General features: G+C 47.3%; 1 protein-coding gene and 1 pseudogene across 1 annotated transcript in view; one reads left to right on the top strand and one right to left on the bottom strand.

The window, feature by feature from the left end:
* Positions 1-23,242, bottom strand: part of LOC144144241 (extracellular matrix organizing protein FRAS1-like) — a 101,899-nt gene that overhangs the window by 18,366 nt on the left and 60,291 nt on the right. The window lies entirely within an intron of this gene.
* On the top strand, positions 594-1,531 carry LOC144144251 (peptidyl-prolyl cis-trans isomerase pseudogene; annotated as a pseudogene).

Genomic DNA, 23,242 nt, shown 5'->3' with positions numbered 1-23,242 from the left:
TCAATAGTTCCAAAACTATTAAAAATTACATTAAAAGGGGGGGGGGGGGGTTTGACCTCCAATCGGGAGCTTTGAGGGCCTATGTGCGCACTTCCCAAAATTCCCAAAAACTAAGAACTGATAACGCAAAAATTATAGAAAAGTGCGTGCCGCGCGGCATCTGAACAGGTGCGCACCAGCCGCGTAGAACTCAGACTATATATGGGGAAGCTGCCGCGTGTCCCCGTCTTCTTGCTGACGTATTCACGCCGTACGAAGGAATGAAAAGAAACAAGGGGACGCAAACACGGTGTTGCAGATACCGGTCGAAGCAATTCGCGCCAAAAGACAAAGAAACGAAAGTGAAGAAGAGACGCAATTACGATGCAGCACAGTGAAACAGTCATTAATTGTTGCCAGGATTTCGTTTCGAAGCACACAAGACTAAAGTGACCCGAGGATTTCTTTTTTACGGAGAAGCTGTAATAAGATATTATAAAAAAAACTCACGTGCATTAAGGATCGTATGAATATAGAGGAAGCGAACAGTGAGAATAATCCAACGAATAACATTTTTCTTTTTTTTTTCTCTCCGCGGCGCTTTCGTTCCAGACGACGAAGAGGACGATGCCCCACCACGCGCTGCCTTCTAGCACGAGCACGCACGCTTCTGGTTCGGCCAGTGCACAGAGAGCGAGCAGCAGCCATCGAACGCGGTTGCCCACGTCGCCTTATCTCACTGCCTCTAGCAGCCCAACGCGCAACTGAATCAGCGAGGTAGGCTTGACAGACCGGAGGCAACGATGGGAAACCCCAAGGTCTTCTTCGACGTCGAGGCCGACGGCGAGCCGCTGGGTCGCATGGTGATGACGTTGCGCGCCGACGTGGTACCCAGGACGGCGGAGAACTTCCGGGCGCTGTGTACGGGAGAGAAGGGCTTCGGCTACAAGGGCTCCATCTTCCACCGGATCGTCCCAGAGTTCGTGTGCCAGGGCGGGGACTTCACGGACCACGACGGGACCGGAGGCAAGTCCATCTACGGGAACAAGCTCGAGGACGAGAACTTTCAGCTGAAGCACGTGAGCCCGGGAGTCCTCTCCATGGCGAACACCGGAGTACACACCAATGGCTCGCAGTTCTTTATCACGTTGGTCAAGACCAGCTGGCTGGACGGCAAGCACGTGGTCTTCGGCAACGTCGTCGAAGGCATGGACGTCTTGAAGAAGATCGAGGACTGCGGCTCGTTGTCCGGCAAGACGCTCAAGAAGATCGTCATCAAAGACTGCGGGCAGCTGTGAGTGTGCGACTTCGCTAGAGAGCTCCGCCCCGCCAGCCACTTCCGGCAAGCATTTTATGCCTCCTGTGTGACTGCGCACGCTACAGACCTCTCGTCTTCGTTTTCTGTTTTCATTTTTTTTTCATTTGGCAGTAGGACTGCGCTTGAGAACTTTATGTCTCGAGCCTCTTCTCGCATCTTTTTTGTTTGTTTGTTTCCCGTTTGATAGGTTTTTTGGCTTCTTGTATTCGCTTGCTGTTTCCTTGTGTTTACTGTTCTTTTCAATAAACATTTGTGTACAAGATGAGTTTCCATTTTGTTTTCCTTTTCCTTGCGCTGCTGGCATCATTTTTGTTTGTTGCTTTGCTAATTCATTGTTGCACGTGTGTTAGTAGGTTGTAGATTGTTTTCTTTAAGAAAAAAAAAGCCTTAAATCTTAGTATCACCACACGCGTTCTGAAGTGCAGACATAAGATGGTCCAAAATAGTTGAAGCAGAGGGCGCTGGGAAGCGTAAACCCGAGATAGCGCGCCAGGAGGGGGAAGCAGCAGGTATCGGTCTAAGGAAGCGCTGAGAAAGGGCGACTCAGCGCGTGCCGCTGAGAAAGGGCGACTCAGCGCGTGCAGAGAAAGGAAAACAGCAGAGCCAAAAACTAGGCTAGGCCGCATCCACACGTGCAATACTAAAGCCACTAAATACTACGCTTGATCTAGTGGCTATATGCAATACGAGCCGCCTTGAGAGCTGGAGGTACCGACGGGCGCGAGTAGGATGCCCCTGGCGGTGGATGATGAGCGGAACGAACTTGGGAAGGTGCTGTCCAGGAACTGGTCAAGTGGTGACCGTAGTGACCGTAGCGAAGTTCCACAGCAGGTGATCAACAGAAGGTCCAACTAGGCTTTCGTTTTCACATGCTTAGAAAGTGCTAAGCCTACTCGTTTTTTTGTTGTTGTTGTCTTGGTTACTCATCGCAGCGCCAAATCGCGGTTCGAAGTTCAAGACGTGGTACGAATTCGTGACGAACAGCCAGTCTGCTGAGTTCAATCTTGAAGGTTGCATAGTCGCACAGGCTGCTTGCATTACGCGTTTCGTTTTCACACGTCCCGCTCTGCTTGGTGGAATAAACGCCAGGCGTGTTTAAACAGCGGAGCTGTTTAGGGGCTCGCCATGTCCAGCGATGATCCGTCACGCCAGGCGAAGGTACCCTGCTGGACCGTCAGATGGCGCCACCGCCTCGACGATCATCGAGGCGAAGGTACCCCGCTAGGCCGACAGATGGCGCCACCGGCGGTGGCGCCATCTGTTGTATAGGTTAACCTGTCATCTGTGGATGCTAGGTTATGGTATAAATAGCCAAATCGGGCTGCCTGATTTTATAATTGGCGGTAAGAATTTTAAATGCAGAGCATTTCAGTAACTCACGATGTCACCCGCGTTGACGTCCGTAGTCCGCACCGCACCCCTCCCTACTATGTATATATAAAAAAAATACTATCCGGCGCCCGGTTTCGATCCCTCGACCCTGCGGGCGGAACGCAATGTACATGGTGCTCTACCCACTGCTCCACAAAGCCGACACAGAATGGGAGGCTACGAGCGCGCCTTATATCGTTGACTCATTCAAATTACTGCTGACGAGCGCTCTCTCGTCAGCAGTTGCCACAAGTGCAACAACATTAACGTGACGCAAACTACTTAACGTCGTGCGCCCCCGGAAATGCTCTGCATTTGATCGTGCCCCTCGCGAGGGGGATGTTTCACTGCGTCTTCTCTCGGTTGCGGGACCCGTGGCGCCATCTGGCGGAGGCGCGGCACAACTCGTAGCACTTTCTTTGAAAAAGCGCCTCGAAAGCGCGGCAAATATGAAATAGGGATGACGCGCTTTCGAGGCAATCCGCCGACGCGGCTGCTTTGTGTACAGACTCGGCGGCGAGCGTCCCGGGATTCTGGTGCCGACCGAACTTTACAAGCTTCGCATGCCCTTTTTGGTTGGCTATTTGGCTATTTTTGAGCTGCTGTGTATTTTTGCTTAAGACACCCTAAACATGTACAAAATTCCCCTTTTAGGCTGGCTCGCAAAAAGTATTTGCGAATCAATCGCAGCTTTATACTCTAATCATAGCAGTTTTACATTCTAAACGCAACAGAAAAAAAAAAAACATCCTAAGATGAGCAGATATGAAAAGCCTAAGATGAGCAGAACATTATGTACGTGAAAGTTTTGTGCCCCATTGTTGAGGAATTTGACAAACTCAGCAAAGCATTCCAGAGTGAGGACTCTGACCCACCAAGGCTTTTTGAAGACGTGCTCGTTTGTGGAGTGTTTGCTTCACCGTATCGTTCTTCCTGGGCATACGTCTATTGATTCGGATTGGGAGAGCCATTTAATGCATGTTCGAGCCGGCCGACCGAGAAGTGTTTTCCGTGACGCCTTGGAAAAGCCTTTCCTTGGCAAGGAGAAGAAGACCGTCATTCTTGAACGGTGCCGTTCATTTGTGGTCGCATGTGTGAAAAGCACCTTGAAGCGCCATCCCATCTGAAACTGTTAAGCGACCTCCCTTTTTGTACTGCAAGAACATAAGTAAATTCCTCTTCGATGCACTGTTGAAAGCTTTCGGGAAGTTTATTCCGGCGTCAATGATTTCTTTAATAGAATCAGAATACGATTGCTTGCTGCAATGTAGGCTTGATGACCTCCGTGACGACTTCGTCACCATTTTTTGGAAGAATGTACTCGGCGCCAAAAACAGCGCTGGTGTGCGAATGTTTCCGCTGCTGTCGCAACTAGACATTTCACTTCTCGCGCTGCTAGTTTCAAATGCTGCGGTTGAACGAGTTTATAGTCACGTAACTCTAACGAAAACAGACTTGAAGAACAGAATGTCTCTAGATCCGTTGGAGAACATCTGTCATGTAAAGTTTGGAGTCACGAGAAACGGCAAGTGTTATAAGGAATTCCCACCATTCGAGACCTTTTCGGAGCGGTTCAACGCAACCGCTAGCTATGTACTCAAGTGCAGTTGTTCGTGCTCCAAACGAGTGATGTTTTGTCTTGCACTCGTTCTGTGAACATCTCAAATTTGACATCTGACAAATAGGAGACATCTGAATAAGCGTTTGAAATAAACCGTGTGAACTTTGTTGATTTGGCTATTTCGGCTATTTCTGTGGGTCGACATTGGGCTACTTTGGGCTAAAAAATATGGCGGGTTGCTTTGCGGGAAACTGCGTCCCTGGCCACCGCCCCGACGGCCAGGCGTCAGAGTAGTCCCCCTGTGCGGAGTGTTTTTTTTTTTTTTTTTTTTTTTTTGTGCTCCGACGACAGCGTGTACTGCAGTGAAGGACAACCTAAGCTGAGTATTTACCTACGCGGTTTTTCCTCGTTGTGTCGGATTTACAGCCGACATGACGAACACGCGTAGAAAGCTGGTGCGGCAAGTAGATGCATGGGAGCTTCGGCGGTATTGGCGGTGAGATGTTTGAGTGGCGCCCCCTGGCTCTGACGTCGGCTCGCTTGTGAGGGGCAGCAGTGCCTGTGCTAGAAATGGCCCGCTTTGATTCTTTCGTGCATTAAAAAAGCATTTTCTAGTGAATAAGTTACTTTTTTCAGCATCTGTCACATCTGAATGACGTCAAGTTGTATGCCCCACAAGTTTGCAACAGATGAGGAGAGAGAGAACAACTTTCTTCTGAGCATCGGTCAGAAGATCGCATGTGACTCGTCCTTTCTAGCTTATTCGCGAGGCTCAGGGCTCAGAGCTCCTGGATAAGTATTCAAAATGCGTAGGCTTCTTTACAGTATTTTTGAGATGTTCTTAAGAAGACTCAACAGTCTAATGCTACGTATCAAGCAGCGGTCCCCTACACGCCCAGTGCACAGCAGGAAATAAAGCGGCTGCCTCCCATTTCTTTCGTTGCTGTTGACTTGTATTTGATGAATGTTTTTGACCAAAGCATTAATTTTTCTGCACCATCACAAAAGTTTTATTAGTAGGATTGGGGATGTTTGGGAGGCTCACAAAGTTCGCGTGGATATTTTCTTCGGGCTGTAAGGCATACAGTACCGTCTTCACAAATTCGCTTTCGTTATGGCTGCGTGCGAGAAGATGCATATCCGCAGCGTGTGTTGTTTATTCACAAGCAAACACAATGAGAAGGGTTGAGCTACGCCGCCGCGATCGCGCCCTCAGACAGCGTTGTCCAGAGTACTCGAAGGCGGTTTTTGCGCTCCGAATATCTATCGCAACCATCGTTATCATAACAAATTGAGTCTCAACCCGAACAGTTATGACATGATTACGGTGTTGAAGGCTTCCTATACTCGCTAACAAACACAATAAATAGTATACATGCCGTTTTCCAGTATAACAATTCGAAACCGAGGAATATTTCCCAGCAGCTCTTCATTATTTCCCAACTCTTCCAGGCGTAAAGAACAAATCCTGGTCTATTCGGGATGACGTTACTCTTGCTCTCTTCTCCTGCACTGAGGACCCGGCCCACTAATCAGCTCGATTTTGCTGTTAAATAGAGTTTTCTCCTCCTCCTCCTATAACGCATATCTGAATATTGGGGAGATATGGCTGTGGGAAATGTACCAAAATATCGCTCCAGGTCTGAACAAACATAGTGTTACTGTATTTTACCGTAGACGTCACTGTTTTTTTTTTTTTTCAATAAACCCCCATACTGGTTAGAAGCCTGCATGGTATATAAAACCAGCACGCGCCAGTACACACAGTGGGTGACTTGCCCTTGGGTGACTTGCGGGTGATGGGCCGCAAAAACCTACAGTTTTTGCGGCCCATCGTGCATGTCGCCATACTTTAATGCCATGACAACGTAAAGTTATGTGATACAATACTTTAGAGCGCTAGGCAATGTTGCAAAAACTGTTTTACCTTACATATGATTACCGGGGATCGTGATGTTTTCTGCCAAAGCCGACAGCCCCGAAGGCCTTGAATTTGGTTTGGTCTTGCATTTTCGCTGCTGTCGGTTACTAGCAGCTGGCTGTTCCTCTTGTTCGAATGTCTGCTTAATACAGAAGCTGCCGCCTAGCTACGACTCTTCGCGCTTCGCACAGGACCGGCTTCGCAAGGAATGGGGCGACACCGGCAATGTTTATTCCGTACTGGCATCCGAAACTATACTTTAACTCACGCCTCGAGCTAGTGTAAGTGATTTTAAGTCTATTATTATGATAAAAAGTTACAAACACGCAAAATATGGTGCGAACAAGCATCAGACATCAACCGAGTGCAAAGAAACAGCAGGGAGAGCGAGCCCGAGTGAAGCAGACGACAAATACGAGAATCTCTAAGCCGACGTCACGGAGGCGCGCTTCCCAGCGCCGCCCGTGGTCGCGCTCCCCGCCAATGGCGGCGAGGCAGACGAAGGGGCAGGTGCGCGTCGCTTATTCTAGTGGTGTCCCGGCTAGAACAATTAGGAGCGGGTATCTCTGATTGGCTGTGGGGTTTAACCAAGGAGGTTAAAAAAAAATTTCAATTTTTTTTAACCTCCTTGGGTTTAACGCGCCGACGCAACGCAGGCGATGAGGCGCGCCGTAGTGGAGGGCTCCGTATTAATTTCGACCACCTGGGGATCTTTAACGAGCGCCGAAATCTCGTACACACCGGCGTTTTTGCTTTTCGCCTCCACCAGAAAAGCGGCCGCCGCGGCCAGGAATTGCAACCGCGTCCTCGTGCTCAGCAGCACAACGCCTTAGGCACTGAGCCACCGCGACGGGTCCAGGAGCGGATATCTCGGCGTTAGCTAACCGGGTTGCAAAACTGAAGGCAGCGCCAAGTAACGAACGCGACGAACGCAGGGCCGTTGAGGGAAACTTAGAAACAGCTGAGAGGAAGCTAGAAAGCATCGTCATTCCGTCAAAATATGTCGCACCCTTTCGGCCCATGCAGCGGAGCGGAGGTGTGCACCGAGGTGACACACGGAGAAGAAGGTACACAAAAGGCAACAGCTACTTCCACGTGCCTTTCCAAAGGCCTAGCCAAACCAGTTGGAAAGCAGGATGCTGCAGTAAAGAGCAGCACGTGGCAGATAGCGTGGTAATCATTGCGGGAGATTCGAACACGAAGAAGAGCAGGGCTGCCTTAATAGCAAGGGTAGAGGGGGATAAGCGTGTGAAGGTCGGGTGTTTCCCCGGTCAGACGATGCAGACTGCGATGGCAAAAGCGAAGGGGCAGCAGGCCTCGTCCAGTATAGCTAGAAGCCCTGTGGTGATTCCCGCGGGGAAAACTCGGCCAGGAGCTAGCGAAGGGGGTAAACGACCTGCGGACGACGGCCCCAATTGTGCTGATTGCAGTCTGCACAGCACCGGAGGTGACAAAGCAGGGCGTGCACACCGAACGGGCCGTACTCGCTGCTAACAGCGAGATCGAGAGGCGCGGAAGGGGATGGGTTTGGAGTAATTGATGTAAACAGGGTAATAGGCCGCCTTAGAAATAGGCAAGCTTTTCAGTGAGACGGAATTCACTTCAGCCCCAGGCTCAGAAACAAGGTAAGTGGATTCGTCCGGAAAGTTGGGCAAGTTGGTACTGGGATAAATGGGACGTTTTCTATCGCAAAAAAGCCTTGGTGGGTCAGAGTCCTCACTCTGGAGTGCTTTGTTGAGTTTGTCAAATTCCTCAACAATGGGGCACAAAAATTTCACGTACATAATGTTCTGCTCATCTTAGGCTTTCCATATCTGCTCATCTTAGGATGTTTTTTTTTTTTTCTGTTGCGTTTAGAATGTAAAACTGCTATTAGAGTATAAAGCTGCGATTGATTCGCAAATACTTTTTGCGAGCCAGCCTAAAAGGGGCATTTTGTACATGTTTAGGGTGTCTTAAGCAAAAATACACAGCAGCTCAAAAATAGCCAAATAGCCAACCAAAAAGGGCATGCGAAGCTTGTAAAGTTCGGTCGGCACCAGAATCCCGGGACGCTCGCCGCCGAGTCTATACACAAAGCAGCCGCGTCGGCGGATTGCCTCGAAAGCGCGTCATCCCTATTTCATATTTGCCGCGCTTTCGAGGCGCTTTTTCAAAGAAAGTGCTACGAGTTGTGCCGCGCCTCCGCCAGATGGCGCCACGGGTCCCGCGACCGAGAGAAGACGCAGTGAAACATCCCCCTCGCGAGGGACACGATCAAATGCAGAGCATTTCAGGGGGCGCACGACGTTAAGTAGTTTGCGTTACGTTAATGTTGTTGCACTTGTGGCAACTGCTGACGAGAGAGCGCTCGTCAGCAGTAATTTGAATGAGTCAACGATATAAGGCGCGTTCGTAGTGTCCCATTCTGTGTCGGCTTTGTGGCGCAGTGGGTAGAGCACCATGTACATTGCGTTCCGCCCGTAGGGTCAAGGGATCGAAACCGGGCGCCGGATAGTATTTTTTTTTTATATAGTAGGGAGGGGTGCGGTGCGGACTACGGACGTCAACGCGGGTGACATCGTGAGTTACTGAAATGCTCTGCATTTAAAAAGACGGAAACTTAGAGAAGAATACGGACGGGACAAACGCTAGAGAGGAAGTGAAGGAGGGATTTACACGCAATAGAGAAGGACGGGGCCCATTGTACTGGAAACTACGTTAATTAGTGCGGAAAGTTGGGCACGTTGGTACCGGGATAAATGGGACGTCTTTTCAAGCGCAAGAAAGACGGAATATTAGAGAAGAATTTGGGACGGGACAAAGTAGGGTGCCGCTTAGGTTGGGGAGCGATAGCTTTTTAAGCGGCCCCCGTAAAGCTAAGGAAGTCAAATTAGACTACAAATGGAAAGCGAGGGACGTAGGCACACTCAACGCTGGGAGGCAGACAGGACTAGAGCTAACTGGAGAACCTATAGACATAGCTGAAAACACAGACAAAGGTGATTTAAATGGAAAGAATAGAGGGAACAATTTAGACACAGCTAGAAATAAACCCCGTCAGTGCAAAGCTAAATAAAAAAAAGAAATGCAATAAATATTTATTCAGCTACATAAATATGCAGGGTGGCAGAAAGCCTGATAAGTGGGCGAAAATCCACAACCAACTTGAACGGGAAGAAAGAAACATGTACGCCTAAGCCGATATCTACTCACCCCCGAGAGCTAGAAGCCCACCTTTTATGTACAATTATGCCTCGGAATGATGCAACAGTACCGCATGAATGAAGAGAGGGGGAGGCGTTGGCATGCTTATTAAACAAGGGACCGACTGGCAGAGAGTTCATGAAAGTTGTAAGGAGCGTCTATGGATCAGAGGCACCATAGCGGGGAAAAATACATGATTTGGAATTGTCTATCTGTGGACTGGAAGCAGAGCTAGGAAGGAAAATGAGGAAATGGTAAACTGTTTGAGAAGAGATATAAACGAGTTCAAAGGTTCGGGTTAAATAATCTTAGTTGGAAATATGAATGCCCACATAGAAGATTTGGATGGATACACAGATCACAACGGTTCTCCAGTGACTATCTACGTCAGGAAAACCGGCTGATAACAGTAAACACAGAAAACAAGTGTGACGGACAGGTAACTTGGGAAAGCGGTAACAGACTGTCCAGCATAGACTATAGTCTAGTATCCGATACAGTACAGGAAAGGTTGGGGGAAATTAGGATAGATGAAAACGGAACAGACAGTTTTAGGAAGCTACCACAAGTGGCTTACCTTGCACTTTGGAGGCGCAACACGGACAAATCTAGAAATGGCGGTGCAACCGGAGCAACGAATTCGAGCAATGAACAGTTAAAGATCATCGCTGATATAATGGAAGACGAAATCAATAAGTACCCAGACAAAAATTGACATTACGACGAAATGATCGGGTTCATTTGATGAAACCAAGCAACGAAACCGATGGAAAGGGAAGAGGAAACCGAGAAGACGGTGGAGTAAGGAAATAAAAGAGGCTATCGACCGGCGGAAAAATACGTCGAGAAAACATAGAGAGGCACAAAGAACTGGTATATAACCGGAGGTAGTGAAGGAAAAATGGGATAGCTACCGGGGGGGGAACTAGAAGTTCAGAAAATGGTGCAAGCTAAGATTAAGCAGAAAAGCAAACAATAGATGGCGAAAAAAAAACAAAAGCGCATCCAAGAAGTTTTGGAACCATGTAACATTACTAAGCTCAAAAATCGATATTCATCAAAAATTTTTGATTGATGAGGAGGGGAAATATTTTGAAGGAGAGCAGGCGTTGGCGCATATTCATCGAGTGATTAGTGAGAAGTTTAGGGATATAGAGGAAAGGAAGTCTACACCGATAACAGCGCCACAGAATGCTGCAGAAAGGGAAATAAATGTGAGCAACCTTGATTGTAAAAAAGCAAAGCTCAAGGTTTCCCCCCAAACAGCAGTGGGCCCGGAAGAAATACCAATGTACCCGATGAACCTGCTTGGACCAAAAAGTGAGGCATCGGTTATGAGGGCAATAGATAAGGTGATACAAACCAAGGAAATACCGGAGGATTGGCTAGAAAGTAAGATGAATTTAATGTGTAAAGACAGAGGCAACAAAACCAGTATTGATTCATACAGACCACTCGCAGTTGCGTCACTAGTGTATAGATTCGTATAGCAGGCAATAAAAACAGAAATTTAAGCATGGATGGAAGAAAATGAACTCCTTGGGGAACTACAGAATGGATTTAGACAAGATAGGCGCTTGGATGATAATTTGTTCGTGACAGTGCACTGAAATGGCGAAAGCTAAGAATAGACCATAATGGATTAAGTTTTTGGACATTAAAGGGGCAAATGACACGTAAGCAGATACCTGCTGTGGAGGGTGCAGAAACTGTAGGGCTTAGATGATGAGTTAATACAGTTCCTAATAGCAATCTATAAAGACAATAGAGTGCACCTTACATGGGAAGGACAGAAATGCGCACACCCCTCGAGGACTGAAACAGGTATGCCATTTGGGCTCAATACTGTTTATGCTTTACATGACAGGGTTAGAAAAGAAACTAGAGGAAGTCAATTAGGGTTCAACCTAACGCATATGTGTCAAGGCGAAATGGTACAACAACGTATTCCGGGAATGTTATACGCAGACGACATTGTTCTTTTAGCTGATAACCGGAACGATATGCAACGGCTCATAAATATTAGTGGCAAGGAAGCCACAGACCTAGGATTAAATTTGAGCAGTAAAAATTGGGAGTAATGGTTTTCAATGACACCAGCACTGACGCAGTGTCAATCCAGCATGGCGAATTACCCAGAGTCAAGGAATATAAATATTTGGGAGTGTGGATAAATGAAGGGGCAGCTACTTAAGAACTCACGAGAAGCAACTAAAGAATAAAGGAAAGCGTAACGCAGCTATAATGAAGCGTAAAGCTCTGTGGGGTTATATAAAGTAGTGAGAGGAATGTGGCAAGGAATAATGGTTCCAGGCCTCACATTTGCGAATGCAGTACTCTACTTAAAATCAGATGCTCTAGCATGCCTTGAAGTGAACCAGAGAACGATAGGCCGCTTGGCCGTGGGAGCGCATAGTAAAACAGCTAGCGAAGCAGTGCAGGGAGATATGGGCTGGGCGTCGTTTGGAGTTCGAGAAGCTCAGAGTAAAATATGTTTCAAGGGGAGGTTGAGAGCGATAGATCAACGTAGGTGGACAGCTAAAGTTTTTAGGTACATGAGAAGCTGTTTTAGGTACCTATACATGAGAAGCGTGGACACGCAGTGGCTAAGGAAGACTAGAAGGCTAACGATGAAATACGGAAAGAGCAGTGGCGAATCAAAGACAGCGAATGCAACCAAAAAAGAAGCAAGGCAGATAGAAACGAATAAATGTAGGAAAAAATGTAACCTAAAAAGTCGTTAGAAATGCACAGGGAAGAGAAATTGTACATCAGAAAGGAAAATTTCAACGATAATTTCAAGGGCAGTGCTTCGCTTTTTGAGGCTAGAGCTGGTTGCTTGAAAACTAAGAGCTTTGTGGGGAAGTGTTCAAAAAATGATGGCCTATGCGTGGTCTGCAGAAAAGAAACAGAAACTATGGGGCACATAGTGTTGGAATGCGCGTGTATCCATCCAAATCTATACACAAGGGAAATATTCGGCTTCCAGAAGACCTAGGATTTAGGGGCAGCACAGAGGGAGTTAACTCCAGGGCTGTCCAGGCGACGAAAAGAAAATTGGAATGCTGGTGGACGAAAAGCAGATAGGGGAATATTGCCTAGGGCAGCTACTCCCTCTAACAGAAAAAATAAGTATTTTGTGCCTGCCCTAAGAGCAGCGCTAGTATTAAACGAAGAGTATAAAACATGGATATATTAGTGTTTTCTCGGTAAGATGATACGTCATCTCCCTGTTACAAAGCGGACACCACTAACAATCATTATCATCATCATCGTCCATGCGCGATCTCGACGTTATACCTCCTTATCCAGGTGGCGCTAGCCGCGGTCGCCACTACCGGCCTTTGGCACTTTTGGTTCCGCCGTAGACTCCCATTGTTCGCTCGAAGTGCGCCGTTAGCAAAATGGGTTGAACATGAAGAAAAGTGATAATTTAATGTTTCCGACGCAATGGGAGCTCATGTTGGTCTTCGCGCAATAGAACAGAACGACAACGTTCGCGGAAGTGCTCCATTATAGGCACCCTGCAATGCAGTGATTATTATTATTATTATTATTATTATTATTATTATTATTATTATTATTATTATTATTATTATTATTATTATTATTATTATTATTATTATATCTCACAGTGATATCTCACAGTGATCACCATTTCCTTGTCACTGGGGACTTTAACGCACCGGGGATTTCTTGGGAGACTCAGCGGGTCAGTCAGGCGTCTCACCCAATATCTCCGAAGTGTGACTTTCTATTTGATTTTATTTCCTTTACTTCCTTGCAGCAGTGCAACCTCATTAGGAATTCATGTGGGAACGTCTTAGATTTGTGTCTGACTAGCTTGGAAGCTGTCGACGTCTCGCGCAGTCATACTAACCTTGTAAAACCGGACAAGTTTCATCCGTCATTACATATTTCATTGCATAACGTATCTCTCCTCCATTACAGTCCCCCTGTTTGCACACCAGGAAGCAGTAGTTACGACTTTGCTCGTGGTGACTACACTGGTTTATTTCACTTTCTTAGTAACACTGATTGGTCACCAATAGCTAACCTCAACGACGTTGATGAACAGACCGATTTTTTTACTGAAAGGGGCCCTGAAAGGCATTTTGAGCACACTAAATGAAGTAGCGCAATCGTTAGATTGGGTCTTCAAGGTCATCTGGGCCAAGTATTACTCTTTTACGCGCAGCGGAAAGCTCACACTTTTGTTGCAAAGTTTGTCGCTTTTTTCTCACCCTTTCCTTCGTGTTTTTGGACGCCGCCATCTTCACATGTCTACATCATCGATTCCCCGATGTTCGTCATGAGCTAGACATCCTGCTATTGGGCGGCTTTTTCACGCACTTCCGGCAAAGAGATGAGTCGTCTGCTCAGCGTCGACTCGCCGGCTGATCTGCCAGCGTAGTGCCGGAGTGCTTGGACATTTTACGACAAACGAAACAAGTGTAAACAAACGCTTAACCGTTCGTATTGAATGCAGCACGGCCATAACACGACATGGATATTCTCTTACCGAAGTACGTCCCATAAAGAAAGCATTGAAGCCCCGTGGCACTTCTTTCGTGCAATCGCAGAGAACGCCCTGAGCCGAATGCCCAGGTTTGACGGATACATTTTTTTCCGCTTCAAAACAATCCAGAGATGCGTTTCGAACGAACACAACGTCACAACATGCGTTGCAAGTCTGAACCGCGATTGAAAGACGAAGGGCTACCTCCTCCTGCCCCTCGTAAATTCGGCACTCACCTCGCGCGCGGTTTGCGGGGACGAACAGCAAGTCACTTAACTCTGGCGCGCAAGCCGAGATGGCTTTTAGCCACGCACACTGCACATACCCCATGCGAGGTTGAGTCGTACGTCGCTCGAGAAAGATAATCCAGGCCATGGGAAGCACTATCCACCCGCAGAAGCACAACGTCGCATTTCATCGCGAAACAAAGGCGTCCACAACACACACACCATCGCCTCCTGTAATGCCAAACGCATCTCGCACTTCCAAATGAGAGTGAGTAGTATGCCTGCAGTGCCCATATGCCGCGAGGTGGGGCCCCAAGCTTAACCGGGATCACGCAACCGTAACTGACCTCTGGGGCGGTTTGTGCCTTGTTGCCAAGGCAACCGATGTTTGAGATCGTCAAAGAAAGGCGCTCGCTCCAGCGCTAGAAAGCTCAGAGCCGCGCCGGAGCATGTTTAGCCAACGTTGCCGCCCTCCACCACGCGTCGCCCCAAGCTGAACTGGTCACATGATTGAAGCGTTTTGTGCACGGGTTCTGTATCGGCTTAAAATGTCTTTTTCACATGGCGCCGGCAGGAATTACCACCACCGCAAAATAAGACCCGGCACCAGCGGGGCCACATCTGATACGGCGCTTTTTGGATAAACAGTGCGCGGTGCATGAAAGGGACCGAGCGCAAGATCCTCCCCAGCGGCTGCGAGTTCGCCGCCGATTAAAAGTCACGTGCTGCACTGCAGCAACGCACACCGCGAAAGGGCAAGGCCAGGCCACCGCACACATGCGGCCAGATTTTTCGTTCGCTTATCCATCCTTGAGCGGAGTGCGGAATTCATGGTGTCAACAAAACTTGCCCGTAGCAGACGGCAGTCGGAGGAGCGTAATGCGGAAGTACGTCACCGCTGACTAGCGCAGCATCATGGGAGGCAGTGCTCGCGCGCCGTCAACAGTTGAAAAGAGGAGGAAACGCGGCGCGACGATAATGCGCGGTTTTTGATTTACGATTTCTCAGCTAATACTCATCGCTTTAACAAAATTCTTACGGGAGGAGATTGCTAATACATTGTCTTATTTGGTTACATGTAGATCCATGCATCGGCGGAAGGTATTTCAGGACCCCTTGAAGTTGTTCACGATGGCTTGAGGAGCTTTGTTCCCCGTAAATTTGAAAAGAAAGGCAATTTTCCGCGTTGGTTTTCTGCTGAACTAAAACGAGCTTTGGGGAGGAAAAATCGAGCGCACAAGCAAGCTAAGAAAACGGGGCAGGAAAGGTGGCAGAATGAGTTTCGTCAACTCAGATCTCTTTGTAAATGTCTGGTTAGGCGCGATAGGTCGAATTACATTGCCGCGGTTGAGGCTGATGCAACACGCAATGCAAAAGCTTTCTGGGGCCACGTCCGTTCTCAAACATGTAAAAATTCACCTGTGAACATTAACCTCATCGATGAACGAGGAGAGAGCATATCGGACGTTGCCAATGCCTTTGCGCGACAATTCCGTTCCACTTATGGCAACAACAGTGCAGCTTGCCCCCCTCCACAATCTCTAGGTTACTGTAAAAACTCAGAAGTGCTGGTTTCGGAAAGTCTCGTTTTGAAAGCTCTGAAACAATTGAAATCGTCATTTTCATGCGGCCCTGACGGCATTCCTTCTGCCGTACTGAAAGCGTTTGGTGATATCCTAGTTCCAGTATTGACGTGTATATTTCAAACTTCTCTCAAGTCTGGCAAGTTTCCCACTCGATGGAAGAATGCAAGGGTTGTTCCTGTATTTAAGACAGGTTCAAAATTGGACCCCACGAACTACCGACCGATATCTATTCTATGTGCTGCTTCTAAATTGTTTGAGTCAATACTGCATAAACTACTCACATTCAGTATAAATACCACATTAATACCTGAACAGCATGGTTTTTTCGCGGGCCGATCGACCACTACCAATCTCGTCAACTTCATGCTGCATGCTTCGGAAGCTGTGCAAGGGAGAGGTCAACTTGATGTAGTCTACTTTGATTTAAGCAAGGCTTTTGATGTCGTGTGCCACGAGCTCTTAGCCAAAAAACTATCTGAGCTTGATATACATCCATCCCTGATATCTCTTATATGCAATTATCTATGTGATAGGTCATGTTTCGTGCATGTAAATGGACAGTCTTCTCTTTCCTATGAGGTCACCAGTGGTGTCCCTCAGGGCTCAGTTCTCGGGCCACTTCTCTTCTCAATCTTTATAAATGATGTCGCGACAATATTTAATGATTGTAATTTTCTTTTATATGCAGATGATGTAAAACTATTTAAATCTGTTTCCAACTCTGCCAGCTGTTCCGCTCTCCAGAGAGCAATTTCGTCCTTCTCGCATTGGTGCTCATGCAACAAACTCCTCATTAATACATCTAAAACTAAGGTAATGACATACACAAGAAAGACTGACAACATCTTGTTTCCCTATAACATCAACGGTGAATTACTCCCACGTGTGGTAGAGGTTAATGACCTAGGCGTCACTTTCGACAGTAAACTGAGCTTCTCTCCACATATTCAGGTAATTACTCGTAGAGCTCTTCGATCGCTTGGCGTTGTCTGTCGCGTGTCCAAGGAGTTCAAGGAGCCGATTTCTCTTCTCAAGCTCTACACAACTATATGTCGTCCTCAGCTTGAATATGCATCTGTTGTCTGGAACAGCACGAGCAAAACAAACCGTAAGCTTGTAGAAAGGGTCCAAAATAAGTTCATATCTATCTTCAACCATCGCTTTGGCGATAGTAGTAATGATAACCCTGGATCGCCCTCTTCATTGACGCTATCATGCTTAACTTCCAGGCGGAACAAGGCTGATATTCTCTTCCTCTTTAAAATTATGCACGGCATAGTGTCTTGTGGTGAGCTGCTACAGCATGTTCGTCTTTATGTGCCGCAAAAGTGGACCAGGAAACATGATACCTTTTGCAACCCCAATTGTCTGCGTGTCTTGTGCCCTGTGTGCCGACTGCAATGCACGTACAATCGGTACTCGGATTACCTTGATATATTTAATGATTGCCCTACTCTGTTTCGCAAACATGTCTGTGAGTTTGTATTGGCGTAACTGCCAACTTTTCTTATTCTGCATTTGTCTTTTATCCTTGAGTTCATGCACTTCAATGACTTTCATTCCGTAACTTTAACATAAGCTATCCTTTCGTTTTTTTTTGTATTTTGTATTTTATTTTGTATTTGAAAGATGTGTACATTATGTTTCGTGTGTTTCTGTTTCCGTGCGCCAGCACAGAGGCCGACCCCGGCTGTTCCTGGGCACGCAAATAAATGATTGATTGATTGATTGATTGATTGATTGATTGATTGATTGATTGATTGATTGATTGATTGATTATTATTATTATTATTATTATTATTATTATTATTAGTGGCTTCCCCTTTGTAACGGGGTAGTGTTGCACAGCGGCTTTAGTCGCAACGCCACTGTACAATCACCTCGCAAAAAATACAAACAAAATAAATAAAAAACAATGTCAAAATAAAAAGAAAATACTTTTACGAAATTTTTGTGCTAGTCTGACTTCTTTGTTGGCATGTCTTCCCAGATTGTTCTCTGCTCTTTTCCCACCAACATTCTAACCTTCTTTTACTAACCTCTACTGCTGTCCAGTTCACTTTTCCGCTAACCTTAAAGACAAGGGTTTCCGGAAACTGGATGGCTCCATCACTGAGGACTGGACGGATAATTTTGCACTCCGTTACAATATGTCGCATGGTTTCTGGCTCATTTCCGCAGCGTGCGCATAGTTCTTCCTGTACCGGCTCGCGGATAAGCGTTTTTGTCCGCAAGCAACCCGTTAGGGCTTCAAAAAGCAATGCACTCCCTTTGGTATCACCAAATAATTTTTTCCTTGTGATCTCCTGCTTCCCGATCCTGTAGATATCTAAGGACTTGTTCGCATCCATCCTCTTTTTCCAGGTCGTTGTCTCTGTTTCTTTCACTTCATTTTTTATTGTCTTGGTCGTTTCCCCTGCACTTCCAGGTTTCATATACTTTGCCCTGAGCCTTCTGGTTCTTTTCCTGCACTGTGTGTCCACGCTTTTCATGTAAAGATACCGTAACACTTTGGCCGCCCATCTCTGATCATCCATATTTCTAAGTCGTTCTTCAAAACATATTTTGCTCTGTGCTTCTCTCACTTCGAAGGATGCCCGTCCCATGTCTCCCTGCACTGCCTCATTTGTTGTTTTACTGTGTGCTCCTAATGCCAATCGACCTACGGCCCTTTGATTTACTTCTAGCCCTGATTGAATATCTGATTTGACACACACTACTGCGTTTGAAAAGGTGAGTGCTGGTACCATTACTCCCCTCCAGATTCCTCTCACTACTTCATATCTGTTATATCCCCACAGTGCTCTGTGCTTCATGATATAGGCGTTTCTTCTGCCTTTCATTCTTAAATGCTCCTCGTGAGTTTTTTGGTACGCCTGACCTTCGTTTAACCAAATGCCCAGATATTTGTATTCCGTTACCCACGGTATTGCTGCTTTTTGAACGAATACCGATTCGTTACGGGCGTTGTCATTAAAAACTAGAACTCCCGACTTTGCTGTGCTAAACTCTAACCCCAATTCAGTGGCTTCTTCCCCGCAGATATCTGTGAGCTGTTGCAGACACTGTTTGCTATCTGCTAGTAGTACTATGTCATCTGCATATATCAGTGCCGGGATATGTTGTTCCACTTCCTGTCCTTTGGAGCTATAACATAGATTGAAACCTATTTTACTGCCTTCAAGCTTTCTTTCTAGTCTAGCCATGTACAGCATGAACAGCAATGGCGACAGAGGACAACCCTGCTTTAAACCTCTATTTGTGACTACCGGTTCCGTGCACTTTTGGTCCTCCCAGGTAATTTGCACCTCGCTCTCATTGTAAATTCCCTGCAACAGCTGTATAAAGTCCTGGCCTAATCCCTCCCGCTCTAGTATGCTCCATAGAAGTTCTCTATCTACGTTGTCGTAGGCTCCCTTTATATCGAGAAATGCTATATAGTGGTCGCTCCTGAGTCATTGACACCTCTATGCATTGGGTTAGGACAAATAAATTGTCCTCTAAGCGTCTGTCTCGTCTGAAACCATTTTGTAGTTCTCCCAGTATGCTGTTCCCCTCTATCCACGCCTGTAGTTCCGCTTTTATGGCTTGCATTGCCAGCCTGTATGCCACTGAGGTAACTGTAATAGGCCTGTACGAATTGGCATCAGCCCTGTCTGCTTTACCTTTATATATCATCTTCATCCTGCTCTTACGCCTACGCCAATTGTCCGGTACTTCCTTAGTTTGTATCACTTTTTCGATTGCTCGAATCAGTTGTGCCTTGCTTTTTGGAACCAGTAGGTTGACCAGCCGTATAGGAATTTCATCCGTCCCTGTTGCCGTATTAGCTGGAACATTTTCTTCGGATTTTTTTCCAGTTTAGATTCTCCAACTTTAGCTCTCTATCTGTTCGCACTTCGCTTGCCCCACTCCCTGAATGCTGTAGCCCTCTCTCCGTTCTTCTGAACTTCTCTTGTATCATTGAGCGTATGTGAAATACCGCTTCTTCCCCTTTTAGTACCTGGCCTTCGCCGTTTATGACATGACGTTGTACTTCTTCGGTCTTTTTCCTTAGTTCCTTTACATGATTCCCAAAACTTTCTCGGCGCGCCTTTATACTTTGCCCGTATATTCGAGACCCATCGCTCACTTTCTCGTTTAAGTTTTTGCTGTAGAAGTTTTTGTTCTTCCAGCTTCTTAAGGCGGTACCAATTCCACTTCAAAGCTATTTCCTCTGTTTGCAATCCCACTCGCTTGGCCTCCCTGTGCTCTCTCGAGGCTTGATGCCTTTGTGTTATAGCTTCCTTGATTTCCTTGTTTGAGGAGCAGGTGCACCTGCTCCTCAAACCCTTCAGCCGCTTGAGCCGCCCAAACCCTTCAGCCGCTCAAACCCTTCAGCCCCTTCTGGCGGCTGAATTCATAAGCTTGAAGGCGTTCTCTCGCGCATGCCCGCGTTCGCTGATGCTGCGTGAGCGTGGACTGTGTGGAAATTTGATTGATTGATTGATTGATTGTTGAGTTTAACGTGCCGACGCAACGCAGGTGATGAGGCCCGCCGTAGTGGAGGGCTCCGGAATAATTTTGACCACCTGGGGATCTTTAACGTGCGTCGAAATCTCGTGCACACGGGTGTTTCTGCTTTTCGCCTCCATCAGAAAAGCGGCCGCCATGGCCGGGAATCGAACCCGCGACCTCGTGCTCAGCAGCGCAACGCCTTAGCCACTGAGCCACCGCGGCGAGTCTATGTGAGAATTTGATCCGGGTTTTTTTTTTTTTTTTCGCGATGATGTTTCTGCAGCTGATGGTTCGATGGCGTCATCGCAATCATGCGGCGACCCCACAGTCACAAAGAAAAAAACTGGGCACAGATATTGTTGCCTCAAATGCCACAGTCGGGAGGGCACGCCAGGCCCGAAGCTTTTTACAGCTTCCCGTCGCAGCCGCGGGAGAAAACGTGAAGACAGAAGTGGATTGTCGGGAAATCGCGGCCCGTTACGAAAGCCACTAAGGAAGCGTCAGTCAGCATTTGGTACAAGGCGGTCGCCTCCACGTCGCAGCTTTAACGTCTGTTGGTTTGTAGTTCAATACCGGCCTTCTAATCTAATTGACAAATGTCATACTTTACCCTACTTTTCGACTCCATGTGCTCATACTTGTGGCTTGTATATGTATTCGATAGTAGTGACCCAACCACTCGTGACGTGCTTAGCAAATGTGCGAGTTCGTCGGGAGCAATCTTCTGTTTCGTGCACGGTTGGCGTCTGCAGTCGAAATATGGTCAGGGACCGGCGCTGTCGCTCGCGTTTCTTATTCGTGGACCCCTTCGCTGTTCATTCATGCTGATCGAAAAGAACTGCAATATTAGTGAACGTGGTACATTATTAAAGATGACGAAAACATGTCCAATGTTCAAGTAAGGAATAAAAAAATGTATATACGCAGTGTTTTTTGTTTTTACTCACGTTTATAGTATGACACAGCTTGATATTGCTGCACTTTGACGTCATTCCTCATTCATTAATTGTTTCAGTTCGGATGATTCTTCAACCTGGAAGCCCAGTCGGGGATCAAGTGTGTACTCCAGTCATCTTGTAAATGTCATTCAAATAAAACGCAACTGCGGCAAAGCGCTTGCTGTGCTGCATCGACTCACGCTGCCGTGTCAACAAGTGCACTTGCGGGAAGTTCAATTTTCCGGGGCCTCGCCGTCAGCTGCGAAATTAATTCGGGCGAAAAGGTAGCTGAGGCACACGGCGAAATGAAATAAAAGCGCGTGAAGTATTAACAGACGTTTAACGCCTGCAATACACGACTAATGTTTTTCTCGAGCTTTGAACTGCAAGAACTCACGAGCTAACAGCTGCTGGGCCACGTTGTTTTGGTTACTTATTTTCAGACCAATGTAGTACACGCGTTTGCTCTGCTGGGAAATACATGTCTCGGTGACTTCAGATTCGTACACTTCCCGGATCCCGTAAACATGCTTGCTTTCGAACAAGCGGCGTTCTTCCTACTGTATTTATGGCTTACTTGAACCCGCGATGCAAGCCTCGCGACACGACGGCTCGCAGTTTTTAACCGTATGCTGCTGGGCTATAATGGCAAATCCAAGTGTAACGTTTGGTGCAAACGTCGCAGAAATATTTCCTCGGCAAAATATAGCGCCGCGCGCCGTTAAAAACGCTCAAATCCCGCGGATTCCTGCATCACGGAAAGCAATGCTAACACGGCCGCAGCCCACACGGAGCGCCTGCGTGTTTGGCGCCCAAACATGCAACATCCACACCCATTTTTTACAGCCCGTCATACTCATAAAATGGTGTGTTCACAGCTAACCGTTTTAGCGCAACCTAGAAAAGAAGGCTTACAAAACAAGCTTTCGAACGTATCGAAATTGTGTCATGTTGCACAATGTTAGAGCCGTTACGCTTTGTTGTTCTCAGAGAGAACGCAGAAATAGAAAGATCTAATCCCGCCGGACCGCTTCAAAACGCGTGAACAGCAAACTAGGCGACGGAATGCAAGCTGCAGCGCACAAACGACCCTCGCGTGAGATTTTCGTGACTAATATTCTCTGACGATTGGCCTACACTGCCCAGTTGGACGCTAAGCCTCCCTTAATAGCAGCACTCGAAAAAAATTGTGAAATTCGCCAATCAATCCGCACCGGCGCTCGCCGATGTGCACGGGCACCAGTGAAGGCCACGGCAAGAAACACGTGCTAAAAGGCCACCAATGGCGAATGTCGTCCCGTCGACCAATATGTCCGCGCCCAGGACGCCGCCGTGTGAACTGTCTAGATATGCACCGATGAACTACCAGACCTCCGTGGGTGAGCTTCGAGTATGTACACAGTACCGCGGCGAGTGGCGTTGCGAGCGACCGTGCAGGAGGTGGCCGCCAGCCTGCCGAAGTCGCCAAATACAACTGCCGTAGTCAAGCAAAAGTTTGCCGTACAGGATCCGTACTCCTTCGGCCGTCCGCGCCCACCGCGGGCCCGTACCTTCGGATTCTTACCGCCGTACAGGAAGTGCTCCCAAAACGATGCGACGGCCGTCCATTGCGCGAACTCCGCTCAGGCAGGTAGCGTACTACCACCCCATATATGTGCTCCGACAAATTATCGGACCTCCACGGGTCAGCTTCCAGTGCGTATACAGCCGGCGAAATCTTTAACTAGCGTGCGCGAGCGGCGATTTTTCTTTCTCATGACGTTCATGAAGCCGGTTATAACGTTACATGCACAGTGCCACAGGTGAAAGACTTCCACTTTTCGTCACTTTCCTTTCTAGCTTACGCTAAAATGGAAAAAATAACCCGAAATGGGTGTGAATGTTGCATGTTTGTCCTTGGCCTAGAAGACGATTGACCCAGCTGATCGCGGTTTCTGAGCACGCAGTTAACCTCGACCTGTTTGCAACTTGGCTTCCGTCATACGGCGCTGAGGCAAGAAAAGTGGCAGCACGCGCACGCTACTTAAAGATTTGGCCGACTGTACATACTACGGCCAATGAACGCCCTGTGGCATTACGCTTTGCCCTCTTTCGTGGAAAAGTGTTTCACGGCCCTTTAAAGCTCCTCCAAAATGCTCT

Source organism: Haemaphysalis longicornis, unplaced genomic scaffold, assembly GCF_048455015.1.
Source record: "Haemaphysalis longicornis isolate Haplotype H1 unplaced genomic scaffold, Haemaphysalis longicornis Haplotype H1 scaffold_1, whole genome shotgun sequence".
NCBI classification, from domain to species: Eukaryota; Metazoa; Arthropoda; class Arachnida; order Ixodida; family Ixodidae; genus Haemaphysalis; species Haemaphysalis longicornis.
This window is presented reverse-complemented; position numbering and strand designations above follow the sequence as displayed.